The sequence below is a fragment of the Nycticebus coucang genome, chromosome 8 (genome assembly GCF_027406575.1).
Source record: "Nycticebus coucang isolate mNycCou1 chromosome 8, mNycCou1.pri, whole genome shotgun sequence".
Lineage (NCBI taxonomy): Eukaryota > Metazoa > Chordata > Mammalia > Primates > Lorisidae > Nycticebus > Nycticebus coucang.
In genome coordinates, this window is record NC_069787.1 from 19,526,167 (window position 1) to 19,532,829 (window position 6,663).

A 6,663-nucleotide genomic window follows, 5' to 3' on the forward strand; every position below is an offset into this window, starting at 1 on the left:
TGGTATGTACCCTCATATTAATCTGAAATAATGGGGGAAAAAAGAAAATCATTAGAAAGAGAAAATATATTTACTGCTTATTAAGTGGAAGTGAATCATCATGAAGGTCTTTCTCCTCCTCATCCTCACATTGAGTAGGCTGAGGAGGGAAAGGAGGAGGAGTTGGTCTTGCCATCTCTGGGGTGGCAGAGGAAGAAGAAGAAAATCCATGGATAAGTGCACTCTAGCAGTTCAAAGTCATGTTGTTCAAGAGTCATCTGTAGTTTGTTTCAGTACATTGTATGAAATCAAGAGGCTCCAAATCAGTGGTTCTCAATCTTCCCAATGCTGTGGCCCTTTAGTACAGTTCCTGTGGGTTGAGACTCACAGGTTGAGAACCACTGATCCAAATGATCTGCTCCCAGTCACTTTGCCACTTGCCCTTATATCTGTCCTTCCTCTACCACCTACACTCTAAAACACACTAATCTCAATAAACCCCAGACCCAAAGAACTCTTTCCTATCTCATGATATCAACAAATGATTGACCTTTGATATTCACATGGCTGGCTGTTCAAATATTTTATTAAATATCGTGACCTGTGAGAGACCTTACCTAATCTTCCTTTCTATGTGACCACTTGCTCCCTACATTCCATACCGATGACATCACCAAATTGCCTTGGTTTCCCTATAACATGCAGCCACATTTTTACAATATACGTATTTCTTTGTTTAATATATTATCATCCATCTTTGACCAGATATAAGTTTTAACATGGCGGGGACTTGCGTTTGTTTTATTTTCAGTGTGTTCACTTTTCACAGCACAGCACAGGGAGTAAGTGCAGCACTCTTCACTTGGTGAATAAATAAATTTACTAGCTACAGGAATGCATTAACGTAACAGCCTGGAGATGTACGCACCTGGGAGCACTTGGTTCCCTTACAGGACATGAAAGGAGTTTTCAGGTACCTTTCTCTACCTTTGATAGGCAGTAGTAGCTGTGTAAGTTTGAACTTTGCCCTGTCATGAAAACTATCACAAGCTTCCAGGCCCACGTCCGCATTCTAAGACATGCTACAGTTCTGTCTTTAAATTCAATAAAACAGACACACATGTCTTCTTCCCCCAAGTTCTGTCTTTAAATTCAATAAAACAGACACACATGTCTTCTCCCCATGAGAATTGCATTTGGATATAGGTTTCTTCTGATGGAAATTGTAGTTAAAAAATACAATTCTGGCCAGTCTTAGCACGTACATCTTGGGTGTGATGTATGCCCCACTCCAAAACAGCACGAAGAAATGAAACCAATGACCATTGCCCATGAGAAAATACTAACAAGCTTTTATTTTTTTCTGGGTATTACTTATAGCCATATATTTTTTAGAGAAGCGCTGTGTCTAGTTGGAAATATAAAAAGATGTAGCTTATCTGCTTGGGTTCATGTAGAAACAGAAATAGTGCTGTCTGATCAACTATGCTGTTTCTGATGTTCTCTAGAGTCATGTATTTTGAACAGAGCCAATAAAAATGGAAAAAAAAAATCACACTACGCCCACCTGGATATCATTCTCTCTTTTTAAAGTTTTCATGTCTATTTCTATTGTCTATCTGCAAAGAAGCTAACTGCAGCTGGATGCTTGTTTAAAAACAGAAGGAAGAGCTGGCTTTGCTAACAATGGTGGCAGAATCACAGTGACACTTAAAGGATTTTGACTTTGGTGGTTGTCCTTATATATTAACTGACATGTCCCCGAGAAAATCAAATCATAATATGTCACTGAAAACCTCTGTTTAAAAAAAGTTTTGTTTTTTTTGTGAAAAAAGTATAATCTACTCCCCTATTTTTTTGGGGGGGAGTATAAATCAGAGGTAAAATATATAGCCTTCCTTGGAGAACTTTAAGTGACTCCTAAATTAGCTCACTTCCCTCCTTTAAACATCTCATCGTTGTATCTTAAACTTCTCCTTAGTAGAACTTATCATGTTGATATTCAAAACTTCTCCTTAGTAGAACTTATCATGTTGATACTAAAAATTTATAAATTTAAGAAAAATCTCTGTACTAAACTATAAATTCTAGTAGAGATTGTAGTAAGAAAAGGGCTATGTTTTTTTATTTACTGCTGTGAAACTATAGCCTTACATAGTGTTTTGTGCATAGAATGTGTTAAAAGAAATGTCAGATGGACAAATAATGCATGTTCCTAACAAAATAATATCAATAGGGTTCCTTTTTACCTATGTTTTCCCATTTGCCCACTTTTAATTTCTACTTGAAAATGGAGAGATAAAAAACCCAGAGACTCTCGAGCTTCTTGAGAACGTCATCAGAGTATTCCCAAACCCTGCACTAATATGTAACACCACTACATAAACGTAGGCAGAATGCTGGTAGTGTTGTGATCTTTAAACCAGAGAAAACTGCGTACGCTAAGTACTTGATAACGTACTAACCCCCAAAAGTGGGTGTGTATCAATGTTCTTTCTTAACGCTAAAATTCTCAAAGACTTCTACTTCTTCCTAACAGACTCAATTCCTTTGAAGGTGAAAAACCACACAAGTTCCTCAACAAAACTATTTTATGTTAACTTTTAATGTCTCTGACATTGTCTTGAATGTTTTCTCTGACCTCTTTTCAAACTTTCAGTCTTGAAAATAAGTAGGATGCCTGCGAGATCTAGTCAGAAAGGGAGGTAAAGCAGTGGGACAGTCAGGAAATGGTAATTAATCACACCAGTAATTAATCATACCACCTAGGGTGCTGTTTCCAAAACTGGCTGAAGATAAGAATCACTAGGACTTTTCATAGGAAAAAAAAAGAGAGAGAGAAAGATTACCTTTTGCAACTGAAACCCACTGAGTATGAATTGCCAGAAGTGATCTATATATTTAATATATAATACCCCTTAAGGATTCTTATCACTGGCCAAACTAGAAAGGACTGCTCAAGGTAATACGGGCTTGGGGGTGAATGTAGGTATGGGTGATAGAAAGTTGTTCAGTAAGTCATGAAGAACAGAGCATCAGACTGCAGTTAGTTAAGGTAGATATGTCTGCAATATCAAGAAGCCAGTAAGAGACACAACAGGTTTCCCAATAGGTCACCATGATTCAGCAACAGTAATTGTGATATAAGGAAATAAAATAATTGAGGTCTAATTTCTAACTAGTAAAGTGTATAAGCCTGAATTCTATGTCTTGCTGCATTTTTGTGTATGTATACACCTGTGTCTCCCATCTAGATCAAGATATTAACAATGACAATTACCTTAAAATATTTTTCTTTTTTTTTTTTTTTAGTCATTGTGTTAAGACATTTATATTCTACATTTAGTAAGTTTCACATGTACCCTTGTAAGATGCACCGTAGGTGTAATCCCACCCATCACCCTTCCTCCACCCATCCTCTCCTGTCCCCTCCCTGGAATATTTCTTTATCCAACTTCCTCAGCAATTTCAAATATGCTCTTACTCTTTTTGAAGTCAAGTAAGATGTGTAGTAAGTGATGTGATGCTTCTTTTTCACTGCAAATCTGTGTAATATGTATTGTCTCTCTCATCATTCCCGCTTGGAGAGTGTCAATTTATAATATTTTCAAAGAACTAATTGTTGGGTTTCTTACTTTTTTCAAAAAACATACATGCATTTTTCTATTTCACGGATTTGTGCTCTTAAATGTGTGTTATTTTTCCTCATTCTAGTTCTTAATGTTTAATTTCCTATTCTTTTCCAGCAATATGAATTAGAATCTAAGCTTTCTCAATTTTAACCCTTCTTCATTTCTTAAAAATTATTATTTATTAATTTATTTTCAGGTGAATATGATGTTACAATTAGGCTACAATGTTTGTGTTTGTTAGATAGGGTCGCTGTTGTAGTTGTGTACGGCACCCAGGAGGTGTGTCACCAATCTTTCCCCCATCCTCCCGCTTCCCTCCAACTTGAATTAAAAAATAGGGAATTCTTCAAGAATTTTCACAGCATCCTTGTGCAGCGGCCATGCGAATCTTCTTTGTAACATTCCAATTTTAGTATATGTGCTCAGAAATGAGCATCCTTCTTCATTTTGAATGCAGATGGTCTCCAGCTTACAATGGTTTGATTTAGGATTTTTCAGTTTTGGAGTGAAGTGAAACTGATCTGCGTTTGGTGGAACTCTACTTTGAATATTGAATGTCAGTCTTTTCCTAGACCAGGGGTCCTCAAACTGTGGCCCGCGGGCCACGTGAGGTGGTGTGATTGTATTTGTTCTTGTTTTGTTTTTTTACTTCAAAATAAGTGTGCATAGGAATTTGTTCATAGTTTGTTTTTTTTTTAACTATAGTCTGGCCCTCCAACAGTCTGAGGGACAGTGAATTGGTCCCCTGTTTAAAAAGTTTGAGGACTTTTAAAAGTCCTCCCCTGTGACCTAGACTAATGGTCTGTGGTACTATGCTCAGCCACAACACTGAGCAACTGGTCTCCGTCAGCCCTTGGATCATGAGGGTCAAAACCCAAACTTCACAGTGTTCTGTGTCATCCAGCTGTAGACAGTGTTAAGCATTCTGAGCGTGTTGAGGGTAGGCTGGGCTAAGCTATGATGTTTAGTAGCTTAGCGTCCTGAATGCATTTCTGACTTACAATGGTTTTAAGCAGGGTGGGACCCCATTGTAAGTTGAGGAGCACTGTATGTGTCTAAACTATCAGTTTCCTCTCTATGCATTGCTTTATATACATTCCACATAGTTTGATAAATCATATTTTCATTGCCAATATTTTCAAATGTCCATTGAAATTTCTTCCACGAATCGTAGGTTATTTAGAAGTGTGCTGCTTAATTTTCAAACATTTGAGGCTTTTCCTATTTCTTTCTGTTAACTGACATTATGGCAAATTACTTAGAAAACATACACAGTATGATTTCAGTCTTGTGAAAGTTCTTGAGGCTTGCCTTACTCCCAAGAACCTAGTCTATTTGGCTAAATTACCTATGTGCCCTTGAAAATGATATGCACACAAGGCAAGTGGATTACCTTGGCTCAGGAGTTCAAAATTAGCCTGAGCAAGAGCAAGACCTCCTCTTTAAGTCTAGCTGGCCATTGTGGCAGGTGCCTGTAATCCCAGCTACTTGGGAGGCTGAAGCAAGAGGATTACCTGATCCCAAGAGTTTGAGGTGCTGTGAGCTATGATGCCAGTGCAGTCTACTGGGGGCAACAAAGTAAGACTCTGCCTCAAAAATAGTTGCTGGCTGTATTATTATTGGTCAGTTTGCTTAATCACATTTTTCAAGTTCTATCTAGTGTATCCTTACAGATTTTTTTCTTTTACTTGTTATAATTGTTGTTTAAATAGGATATTTAAAACTACCCCCCCATTAGATTGTGAATTTTTCTCTTTTCTGCTAGTTTTTAAAAATATTTATGCTTCACATATTTTAATTTCTTTCCCTTTTTTTTTTGTAGAGACAGAGCCTTCCTTTATCGCCCTCTGTAGAGTGCTGTGGTGTCACACAGCTCACAGCAAACTCTAACTCCTGGGCTTAGGCTATTCTCTTGCTTCAGCCTCGTGAGTAGCTGGGACTACAGGCGCCCGCCACAACCCCTGGCTATTTTTTTGTTGCAGTTTGGCCGGGGCCGGGTTTGAACCTGCCACCCTCGGTATATGGGGTTGGTGCCCCACCCACTGAGCCACAGGCACCATCCCATATATTTTAATTTCCCCTAACATATATCTACTGAAAAATTATTAAAATGTACAAATGCTTCAAATTAATTACTGAGTCCATACAATTTAAGATTGTATTATATACCTTTTACATGGGCTGTTTTGCTATTAGGAAACATTCCTCTTTATCTCTCAATGTCATTCTCTATTTTTTTTTTTTATTGTTGGGGATTCATTAAGGGTACAATAAGCCAGGTTACACTGATTGCAATTGTTAGGTAAAGTCCCTCTTGCAATCATGTCTTGCCCCCATAAAGTGTGACACACACCAAGGCCCCACCCCCCCTCCTTTCCTCTTTCTGCTTTCCCCCCCATAACCATAATTGTCATTAATTGTCCTCATATCAAAATTGAGTACATAGGATTCATGCTTCTCCATTCTTGTGATGCTTTACTAAGAATAATGTCTTCCACTTCCATCCAGGTGAATACGAAGGATGTAAAGTCTCCATTTTTTTAATGGCTGAATAGTATTCCATGGTATACATATACCACAGCTTGTTAATCCATTCCTGGGTTGGTGGGCATTTAGGCTGTTTCCACATTTTGGTGATTGTAAATTGAGCAGCAATGAACAGTCTAGTACAAGTGTCCTTATGATAAAAGGATTTTTTTCCTTATGGGTAGATGCCCAGTAATGGGATTGCAGGATCAAATGGGAGGTCTAGCTTGAGTGCTTTGAGGTTTCTCCATACTTCCTTCCAGAAAGGTTGTACTAGTTTGCAGTCCCACCAGCAGTGTAAAAGTGTTCCCTTCTCTCCACATCCACGCCAGCATCTGTAGTTTTGAGATTTTGTGATGTGGGCCATTCTCTATTTTTTAAACATTTCTTTAAATGACACAAAAATTGTATATATTTATTGTGTAGTACACGCTGTTGGAAGTACATTGTTAAATGGCTAAGTTGAACTAATTAGTATATGCATTACCTCGCATCCTTACCTCTGTTTGTGGCGATAACACTTAAA

General features: G+C 37.9%; 1 non-coding gene across 1 annotated transcript; it reads right to left on the reverse strand.

The window, feature by feature from the left end:
- Window positions 1-3,941: 3,941 nt before the first annotated feature.
- LOC128592915 (U6 spliceosomal RNA) lies at window positions 3,942-4,047 on the reverse strand. Its single transcript, XR_008382126.1, has one exon. It is a non-coding gene; the product is annotated as a U6 spliceosomal RNA (small nuclear RNA).
- Window positions 4,048-6,663: the final 2,616 nt, after the last annotated feature.